Genomic DNA, 12402 nt, shown 5'->3' on the forward strand with positions numbered 1-12402 from the left:
TAGAAATCAATAGAAAATATTATTAATAGAAATATTACTAAAGAATAATTTATTTCAGTCGGGACTATCGTCTAGACTATAGACAAACTATACCAGACTAGACAATAATCTGGAGCAAAGACAAGACCGCTGAACTTTTGAATATGCTATGGTCTAGACTATAAACTAGACTATTTTGCAGATTATAAGCTAGGCTATTGTCCTGACTATAGACAAGACTATTTTATAGACTACAGTCTAGATTTTAGACCAGACTATAGACTAGACTACAATCTGGATATAAAATTAAATAGACTATAGCCTGGACTATAGTCTGGACTATAGAATAGACTATAGTCTGGACTATAGAATAGACTACAGTCTGGACTATAGAATAGACTATAATCTGGTCTATAGAATAGACTACAGTCTGGACTATAGAATAGACTACAGCCTGGACTATAGAATAGACTATAGTCTGGACTATAAAATATATACTATAGTCTGGACTATAGAATAGATTATAGTCTGGACTATAGAATAGACTATAGTCTGGAGTATAAATTAGACTATAGTCTGGAGAATAGAATAAACTATAGTCTGGAGTATAGACTAGACTATAGTCTGGAGTATAGTCTGGAGTATAGACTAGACTATAGTCTGGACTATAGAATAGATTATTGTCTGGACTATAGAATAGACTATAGTCTGGACTATAGAATAGACTATAGTCTGGACTATAGAATAGACTATAGTCTGGACTATAGAATAGACTATAGTCTGGACTATAGAATAGACTATAGTCTAGACTATAGAATAGACTATAGTCTGGACTATAGAATAGACTATAGTCTGGACTATAGAATAGACTATAGTCTGGACTATAGAATAGACTATAGTCTGGACTATAGAATAGACTATAGACTGGACTATAGAATAGACTATAGTCTGGACTATAGAATAGACTATAGTCTGGACTATAGAATAGACTATAGTCTGGACTATAGAATAGACTATAGTCTGGACTATAGAATAGACTATAGTCTGGACTATAGAATAGACTATAGTCTGGACTATAGAATAGACTATAGTCTGGACTATAGAATAGACTATAGTCTGGACTATAGAATAGACTATAGTCTGGACTATAGAATAGACTATAGTCTGGACTATAGAATAGACTATAGTCTGGACTATAGAATAGACTATAGTCTGGACTATAGAATAGACTATAGTCTGGACTATAGAATAGACTATAGTCTGGACTACAGAATAGGCTATAGTCTGGACTACAGAATAGGCTATAGAATGAACTATAGTCTGGGCTATAGAAAAGACTGTAATCTGGACTATAGAATAGACTATAGTCTGCACTATAATCTGGACTATATAATAGACTATAGTCTGGTCTATAGAATAGACTATAGAATAGACTATAGTCTGGACTATAGAATAGACTATAGTCTGGACTATAGAATAGACTATAGTCTGGACTATAGAATAGACTATATTCTGGACTATAGAGTAGAATATAGTCTGGACTATAGAGTAGAATATAGTCTGGAATATAGAATAGAATATAGTCTGGACTATAGTCTGGACTATAGTCTGGACTATAGAATAGACTATAGCCTGGACTATAGAGTAGAATATAGTCTGGACTATAGACTAGAATATAGTCCGGAATATAGAATAGAATATAGTCTGGAATAGACTATAGTCTGGAATATAGAATAGACTATAGTCTGGACTATATAATAGACTATTGTCTGGACTATAGAATAGAATATAGTCTGGACTATAAAATAGACTATAGTCTGGACTATAGAATAGACTATAGTCTGGACTATAGAATAGACTATAGTCTGAACTATAGACACGACTATAGACTAGATTATAGATTACAGAATATACCATAGTCTAGACTATAGTCCGGACTATAGAATAGACTATAGTCTGGACTATAGAATAGACTATAGTCTGAACTATAGACACGACTATAGACTAGATTATAGATTACAGAATATACCATAGTCTAGACTATAGTCTGGACTATAGAATAGACTATAGTCTGGACTATAGAATAGACTATAGTCTGGACTATAGAATAGACTATAGTCTGGACTATAGAATAGACTATAGTCTGGAGTATAGAATAGACTATAGTCTGAACTATAGACACGACTATAGACTAGATTATTTTCTATATTATGATCAACAGGTTTATTATAGTCTCATCTATAGATTGGCAAAAAAAAATTTTTCAAAATATTATTCAAAGTCGGGAAAGTAATTAAAAAAACACTTTGTTTTTAAGCACACAATTTAATAATTTTCATAATATTTAAATATATTTTTAATTAAACTAATTTTATGTATTAATCATCAACATTCTTGTTTATATTATTTTCTGTTTGAAAAAAAAACTCAAATAAAATAAAAACAGTACTACGCAAATTAATTATTTATTCAGAAAGCATATGCGTTTTTTTCGAACAAGTGGCGGGTACACATTTGACTACAAATCATAATAAAAAAAAATGTTGTAGTATTTTGTAAATAAATAAAATTCTTTATGAATTTTAATAACTTTTAATAAAATCAATAAAATTTCAATAATATTTTCATATTTACTAAATAGAACTTTAGCAAAGCCCTACCCCTAACAATTATAAGTGATGAACGAATATTTGAAAAGAGTTAAGTTGAAGTAGTTATCTGAAATGAATGTACGCAGTTTGTTATATTTATGGTTTTTTAATTTAAATATGAAAACAAATCATGTTAAATATTTTTTACTTTCTTTAATATTTTTAGAAATTTGTCGAAAAGATGCACGATCCTAGATTATTTAAAAAAAAAAACCTAATTAACTGATATAAACAAGTTACAAGAGAAGAGCAAATTAAATTTTAATTATAACAAAGTTAAGAAGAAGAAACACTTTTTGTAATGTTTGCCATACATACACACACTCAACAAACTAATTGTGCAAATATTTGTAGCATAAATTTTATTAACTTTTAATTTTTTTTTACCTCAGTTTCAATTATAAACCAAAAAATAACACAAACTCGAATTCTATCTAGGATTTTGAAAAATAGATAAAAACCCAATATTTGTTTTTAAAAGCATCCGTTCAAACTTAGAAGACAAAGAACATTTTATAGAAATTTTTTAACTTTATAATAATGCTCTTTATAAAAGTTATTTTTAATTTAAAGGTGTTTTTTAAATAACATTTGTGAAAATTAAATAACTGTTAAATTTTTGACAAGGCTATATAGAATACACTATAGCCTGTACTATATACTTCGGTTTATAACGTAGACTAGACTGTAGTCTAGAATATAGTCTTTAGACAAAATTATGACTGGACTATAGATCAAAATATATTCTGGACTATAGACTAGACTATAGGTCTGGATTATAGACTAAACTATAGTCTGAACTATAGACCAGACTACATTTAAACAAGATTGTTTGCCTGGACTATAGACTAGAATATAGACCGACTATAGACTAAAATACAAACTGTAATCCGGACCAAACTATTTATGTACCAGACTATAGTCTGGACTATAGACTAAACTCTAGTCTGGACTATAGACTAAACTATAGTCTGGACTATAGACTAAACCATAGTCTGGACTATAGAATAAACTATAGTCTGGATTACAGACTAAACTATAGTCTGGGACTTTTGACTCAATTGTCATTGTTTGACTATAGCTTGGACTATAGTCTGGACTATAGACTGACTACAGTCTTTACTATAACTAGACTATAGTCTGGACTATAAACTAGACTATGGTCTGGACCATAGACTAGACTTAGTCTGGACTATAGACTAGACTATAAGCTGGACTATTGACTAGACTATAATCTGGACTACAGACTATACTATAGTCTTTACTATAGACTAGACTATAGTCTTTACTATAGACTAGACTATAGTCTTTACTATAGACTAGACTATAGTCTTTACTATAGACTGACTACAGACTAGACTAGAGTCTATAGTAAAGACTATAGACTAGACTATAGTCTTTACTATAGACTAGACTACAGTCTTTCTTTGCTATAGACTAGACTATAGTCTTTACTATAGACTAGACTATAGACTATACTATAGTCTGGACTATAGACTATACTATAGTCTGGACTATAGACTATACTAGTCTGGACTATAACTATATATAGTCTGGACATAGACTATACTATAGTCTGACTATAAACTATACTATAGTCAGACTATAGTCTAGTCTATAGTTAGACTATAGTCTAGTCTATAGTCCAGACTATAGTATAGTCTATAGTCCAGACTATAGTATAGTCTATAGTCCAGACTATAGTATAGTCTATAGTCCAGACTATAGTATAGTCTATAGTCCAGACTATAGTCTAGTCTATAGTCCAGACTATAGTATAGTTTATAGTCCAGACTATAGTATAGTCTATAGTCCAGACTATAGTATAGTCTATAGTCCAGACTATAGTATAGTCTATAGTCCAGACTATAGTATAGTCTATAGTCCAGACTATAGTATAGTCTATAGTCTAGTCTATAGTAAAGACTATAGTCTAGTCTATAGCAAAGAAAGACTGTAGTCTAGTCTATAGTAAAGACTATAGTCTAGTCTATAGTCTTTACTATAGACTCTAGTCTAGTCTGTAGTCTAGTCTATAGTAAAGACTATAGTCTAGTCTATAGTAAAGACTATAGTCTAGTCTATAGTAAAGACTATAGTCTAGTCTATAGTAAAGACTATAGTATAGTCTGTAGTCCAGATTATAGTCTAGTCACTAGTCCAGCTTATAGTCTAGTCTATAGTCCAGACTAAAGTCTAGTCTATGGTCCAGACCATAGTCTAGTTTATAGTCCAGACTATAGTCTAGTTTATAGTAAAGACTGTAGTTCATGTCTATAGTCCAGACTATAGTCCAAGCTATAGTCAAACAATGACAATTGAGTCAAAAGTCCAGACTATAGTTAGTCTGTAATCCAGACTATAGTTTTATTCTATAGTCCAGACTATGGTTTAGTCTATAGTCCAGACTATAGTTTAGTCTATAGTCCAGACTAGAGTTTAGTCTATAGTCCAGACTATAGTCTGGTACATATAATAGTTTGGTCCGGATTACAGTTTGTATTTTAGTCTATAGTCCGTCTATATTCTAGTCTATAGTCCAGGCAACAATCTTGTTTAAATGTAGTCTGGTCTATAGTTCAGACTATAGTTTAGTCTATAATCCAGACTATAGTCTAGTCTATAGTCCAGAATATATTTGATCTATAGTCCAGTCTATAATTTTGTCTAAAGACTATATTCTAGACTACAGTCTAGTCTACGTATAAACCGAAGTATATAGTAACAGGCTATAGTTTATTCTATATAGCCTTGTCAAAAATTTAACAGTTTATTTAATTTTCACAAATGTTTATTTAAAAACACCTTTAAATTAAAAATAACTTTTATAAAAGAGCATTATATAAAGTTAAAAAATTTCTATAAAATGTTCTTTGTCTTCTAAGTTTGCAACGGATGCTTTAAAACAAATATTGGGTTTTATCTATTTTTCAAAATACTAGATAAGAATTCGAGTTTTGTTTTATTTTTGGTTTATAATTGAACTGAGGGTAAAAAAAAATTAAAAGTTAATAAAATTTTGCTACAAATATTTGCAACAATTAGTTTGTTGAGTGTGTGTATGTATGGCAAACAATTACAAAAAAGTGTTTCTTCTTTAACTTTGTTATAATTAAAATTTAATTTGCTCTTCTCTTGTTAACTTGTTTATATCAGTTAATTAGGTTTTTTTTTTAATAATCTAGGATCGTGCATCTTTTCGACAAATTTCTAAAAATATTAAAGAAAGTAAAAAAATATTTTAACATGATTTGTTTTCATATTTAAATTAAAAAACCATAAATATAACAAACTGCGTACATTTCATTTCAGATAACTACTTCAACTTAACTCTTTTCAAATATTTCTTTCATCACTTATAATTGTTAGGGTAGGGCTTTGCTAAAGTTCTATTTAGTAAATATGAAAATATTATTGAAATTTTATTGATTTTATTAAAAGTTATTAAAATTCATAAAGAATTTTTATTTATTTACAAAATACTACAACATTTTTTTTTATTATGATTTGTAGTCAAATGTGTACCCGCCACTTGTTCGAAAAAAACGCATATGCTTTCTGAATAAATAATTAATTTGCGTAGTACTGTTTTTATTTTATTTGAGTTTTTTTTTCAAACAGAAAATAAATATAAACAAGAATGTTGATGATTAATACATAAAATTAGTTTAATTAAAAATATATTTAAATATTATGAAAATTATTAATTGTGTGCTTAAAAACAAAGTGTTTTTTTAATTACTTCCCGACTTTGAATATATTTTTGAAAAATTTTTTTTTGCCAATCTATAGATGAGACTATAATAAACTCTGTTGATCATAATATAGAAAATAATCTAGTCTATAGTCGTGTCTATAGTTCAGACTATAGTCTATTCTATACTCCAGACTATAGTCTATTCTATAGTCCAGACTATAGTCTATTCTATAGTCCAGACTATAGTCTATTCTATAGTCCAGACTATAGTCTATTCTATAGTCCAGACTATAGTCTAGACTATGGTATATTCTGTAATCTATAATCTAGTCTATAGTCGTGTCTATAGTTCAGACTATAGTCTATTCTATAGTCCAGACTATAGTCCTATTCTATAGTCCGGACTATAGTCTAGACTATGGTATATTCTGTAATCTATAATCTAGTCTATAGTCGTGTCTATAGTTCAGACTATAGTCTATTCTATAGTCCAGACTATAGTCTATTCTATAGTCCAGACTATAGTCTATTTTATAGTCCAGACTATATTCTATTCTATAGTCCAGACAATAGTCTATTATATAGTCCAGACTATAGTCTATTCTATATTCCAGACTATAGTCTATTCCAGACTATATTCTATTCTATATTCCGGACTATATTCTAGTCTATAGTCCAGGACTATATCTACTCTATAGTCCAGGCTATAGTCTATTCTATAGTCCAGACTATAGTCCAGACTATAGTCCAGACTATATTCTATTCTATATTCCAGACTATATTCTACTCTATAGTCCAGACTATATTCTACTCTATAGTCCAGAATATAGTCTATTCTATAGTCCAGACTATAGTCTATTCTATAGTCCAGACTATAGTCTATTCTATAGTCCACTATAGTCTATTCTATAGTCTATTCTATAGACCAGACTATAGTCTATTATATAGTCCAGATTATAGTGCAGACTATAGTCTATTCTATAGTCCAGATTACAGTCTTTTCTATAGCCCAGACTATAGTTCATTCTATAGCCTATTCTGTAGTCCAGACTATAGCCTATTCTGTAGTCCAGACTATAGTCTATTCTATAGTCCAGACTATAGTCTATTCTATAGTCCAGACTATAGTCTATTCTATAGTCCAGACTATAGTCTATTCTATAGTCCAGACTATAGTCTATTCTATAGTCCAGACTATAGTCTATTCTATAGTCCAGACTATAGTCTATTCTATAGTCCAGACTATAGTCTATTCTATAGTCCAGACTATAGTCTATTCTATAGTCCAGACTATAGTCTATTCTATAGTCCAGACTATAGTCTATTCTATAGTCCAGACTATAGTCTATTCTATAGTCCAGACTATAGTCTATTCTATAGTCCAGACTATAGTCTATTCTATAGTCCAGTCTATAGTCTATTCTATAGTCCAGACTATAGTCTATTCTATAGTCCAGACTATAGTCTATTCTATAGTCCAGACTATAGTCTATTCTATAGTCCAGACTATAGTCTATTCTATAGTCTAGACTATAGTCTATTCTATAGTCCAGACTATAGTCTATTCTATAGTCCAGACTATAGTCTATTCTATAGTCCAGACTATAGTCTATTCTATAGTCCAGACTATAGTCTATTCTATAGTCCAGACAATAATCTATTCTATAGTCCAGACTATAGTCTAGTCTATACTCCAGACTATACTCCAGACTATAGTCTAGTCTATACTCCAGACTATAGTTTATTCTATTCTCCAGACTATAGTCTAATTTATACTCCAGACTATAGTCTATTCTATAGTCCAGACTATAATCTATTCTATAGTCCAGACTATAGTATATATTTTATAGTCCAGACTATAGTCTATTCTATAGTCCAGGCTGTAGTCTATTCTATAGTCCAGACTGTAGTCTATTCTATAGACCAGATTATAGTCTATTCTATAGTCCAGACTGTAGTCTATTCTATAGTCCAGACTATAGTCTATTCTATAGTCCAGACTATAGTCCAGGCTATAGTCTATTTAATTTTATATCCAGATTGTAGTCTAGTCTATAGTCTGGTCTAAAATCTAGACTGTAGTCTATAAAATAGTCTTGTCTATAGTCAGGACAATAGCCTAGCTTATAATCTGCAAAATAGTCTAGTTTATAGTCTAGACCATAGCATATTCAAAAGTTCAGCGGTCTTGTCTTGCTCAGATTATTGTCTAGTCTGGTATAGTTTGTCTATAGTCTAGACGATAGTCCCGACTGAAATAAATTATTCTTTAGTAATATTTCTATTAATAATATTTTCTATTGATTTCTATAATATATTAATTTTTCTTTCCAGATAAAATGGACACGGATCCAGCATTGGCTAATTTCAAAGTATTATATGTTTTAACCCAATTATGCGGTTTAACAATGATCGTTTTAATGGGCAGTTGGATCGGTGTACATATGGGCGGCTTGGGTGGTACCAATAATCCAAGTTTAGAATTCAATTGGCATCCACTACTCATGACAATCGGTTTAATATTCTTATATGGCAATGGTAAGTTTTTATAAGTAATTAATTAACTACTACATATTGCATCAATTACCTTACTTAAACCGAACTTCACAACTTATGTCATAATTAAGTGCTTATTAATGACTTACAATATATATTTGTGCGACTACAGTATAGGTCAATACAGTTATTCATAGTTGGCAAAAGTCCTTCGTTAAACTAATAAAAAATTTAATTCTTTTACATTTATTTTTGACGTTCTTATTATTGCGTGTTGAAATAAACATTTCGTTGCACTTGTCGTTCAAAAAAAAAAGCATAAAATCTAAACTGACATATTCGCAAATGTCTGTAGGTATTATGTCGTAGTTAAAGTTAAATCTGTTGTTATTCTTAATACAAAATAGTAAATAAAAATATTTTATTTCTGAGATGTTATTGAAGGTAGAATGAATGGATGGATACGTATCTAAAAGGTGTGTATTTTTTTTTGTTATTGATGGCGGTTGAATATTGTTACGTCGTAGGTGACGTGAAGGTGCAGTTAATTTGCAATTGTGCAATGGTTGATTTTTATTTAATGTTTATTTTGATATGATTAGTATGCCAAAATCGATTTTAAGCGTCTCTTTTTTTTCTGAAAAATCCACACACTTTTGTTTATTAATTAGGTTTTGAATAATGTTTATGTATTTTGCAAATATGTATGTGTGTTTTTTCAAGTATTCAAAGTTATTGTTACGTGCATTTTTTAGTAAAAATTCTTAAGACATTTCAATTCAATTGTTAAAAAATTTTGAAAGGGGGAAGAAAATAATACTAAAATAGCAATTTGTCGATGTTTTGCATTGATGTTTTTATTCCATTTTATGGAGTTCTATTTCGGAAATGCTTATAAATATAGCCATGAATATAATGTATGATTTGTAAACAATAGTGCAGATTATAGTGTTGTCTAAAATTATTCTAGGAGAAAAGTAAAAAAGACATGTCTACAGCATAATCTATAGTCTGGACTATAATACTGACTATAGTCCTATCTTTATTGTAGTTTTTTGTATCCAAACGAAAGTCTTGTCTATTATCTAAGGCAGTCTATGGTACAGACTATAAATTTGTCTATATGCCAGACTATAGTCGTATCTATTGTCCAGGCATTGTAAAGTACTACATGATCTATAGTCCCAGACTATAGTATTATCTATAATCTAGAATATCGTCTAGTATATAGTTCAGACTAGTGTCTTTTCAATAGTCCAGACTATAGTATTATCTTCTAGTATATAGTCCAGACCATGGTCTTGCCAATAATCCAGAATATAGTCTTATCTAAAGTCCAGATAATAGTCCTGTCTACTGTCCAGACTATAGTATTGTCTATAGTTCAGACTATTATCTTTTCTATTGTCCAGACTATATTCTATAGTCCATACTAGACTTGCCAATAGTCCAACCTATAGTTATATCCATAGTCCAGGCTATAGCATTTTATATAGTCCACACTATTGAACTGTATATAGTACTATATGATCTGTAGTCCAATCTATAGTATTATCTACAATCTAGAATATCGTCTAGTATATAGTCCAGACTATAGTCTTGTCTATAGTCCAGACTATTGTCTTGTCAATAGTCCAGACTATAGTATTATCTGTAATGTAGAATATCGTCTAGTATAGTCCACACTATTGTCTTGTTAATAGTCCGAAATATAGTTTTGTCTAAAGTCCAGACAATAGTATTGTATATAGTCCACACTATTGAACTGTCTATAGTCCAGATTATTGTCTAGTATAAAGTTCAAGAAATGTTTAGTCTATATTTTACCTACAGTCCGGACTATAGTCTTGTCTATAGAACATATGTATAGTCCAGACTTTAGTCCTGTCTATAGTTCAGACTATTATCTTTACTATTGTCCAGACTATAGTCTATAGTCCATATTATAGCCTTGACAAAAGTCCAGACTATAGTCAAGACCATGATCCAGACCATAGCATTGTATCTACTATAGTTTAGTCTATAGTCTAATCTATAATATTATCTCTAATCGAAACTATAGTTTTATCTATAGTCCAGACGATTGTCTAGTATATAGTCCTGTCCATAGTCTTGATTATAGTACAGAATATAATATTGTCTAAAGTCCAGTTTATAGTTTTGTATATAGTCCAGACTATAATCTTGTCTCCAGTCCGATCTATAGTCTTGTCTACAGTTCAGACTGTAGACTTGACTGTATTCTAGACAATAGTATTGTATTAAGTCCAGACTATAATCTTGTCTATAGTCCAAACTACTCTCTTGTGTATAGTTCAGACTATAGTTTTATCCATAGACAACCTATTTTTTAGTCTATAGTCTAGTATTGTCTATAGTCCATGCTATAGAATTGTATAGGCTATATATAGTCTAGACTTTAGCATTGTCTACTGTCCAGACTATAGTATTTTCTATAGTCCAGAGTATAGCATTGTCTATAATCTATACTATAGTATTGTCTATAGTCGAGACCATAGTCTAGAGACAGGTCTATATTCTACACTAATAAACTTTTAAACATTGTATAGACTGTAGAATCTGAGTAGACCCTTAACCTAACTATATACAAGACAAAGGACTGAACTAGTAAATAAACTATGGATTAGAGTATACTTACGTTAGACATGACATTTGAAATGTTATTGGAAAATGGCCTATAGAAATCATCTTCAAATACAGCATTGAACTATATCTGTGTCAGTTCCCTTTCTTCTTGGACACTTATAACTACATTCATATATATATATAAATATATATAAAGTGCCATTAAATAAAAAAAAAAAACATCAATTATTTTTTAACTTATTAACTCCATTTAAGTATAAAACTAATCACATTATTAAATAAAATTACTTACTAAATACAATTTTTTTTTCTAAAAAAAAAAATATATATTTTCATATTTTTCAATTTGATTACATTGAACACCTCTAAAGCCATTTTGGTATATCGTGGCTTCCGTTCAACGCGCAAGAAGGCATTGAAAATAACACAATGCCGCCATACACATGGGTGCATTCATACTAACGGTTATTGCCCTCAAAACCGTATTCGATTCACATAATTTAGCCAAAACTCCCATACCGAACATGTATTCGTTGCACTCATGGTTGGGTCTATCGGCCGTCATACTTTTCTGTTTGCAATATGTTGTTGGCTTTGCGGCATATTTAGTACCAGGTGCTAAGGAATCATTGAAAGCTGCTATCATGCCATTGCACATATATTTCGGTCTATTTGGTTTTGTATTGGCAATCGCTTCGGCTTTGATGGGCATAACTGAAAAGGCGATATTTTCAGTGTAAGTTAAACGAATCGAAAAAAATTAATTTAATAATGAGTTCTTTTTTTATATTAATTTGTTGTAACTCATTTTAGTGCCAACTATTCAAATTTACCCAGTTCTGGTGTTATGGTTAATTTGTGTGGTGTTTTGTATATCGTGTTTGGTGGTTTGGTCGTTTATCTGGCTACAATCCCGCTTACAAAAGGAAACCTATACCCGAAGATACCGCTTTGTTTAACAAATGGTGCTGA

The 12402-nt window shown here is 30.2% G+C and overlaps 1 pseudogene; it reads left to right on the plus strand.

The window, feature by feature from the left end:
- Positions 1-8660: 8660 nt before the first annotated feature.
- On the plus strand, positions 8661-12402 carry LOC119605577 (annotated as a pseudogene).

Source organism: Lucilia sericata, unplaced genomic scaffold, assembly GCF_015586225.1.
Source record: "Lucilia sericata isolate MDLA Ls3-8-SP2 unplaced genomic scaffold, ASM1558622v1 Contig000499F_arrow, whole genome shotgun sequence".
Classification (NCBI taxonomy): domain Eukaryota; kingdom Metazoa; phylum Arthropoda; class Insecta; order Diptera; family Calliphoridae; genus Lucilia; species Lucilia sericata.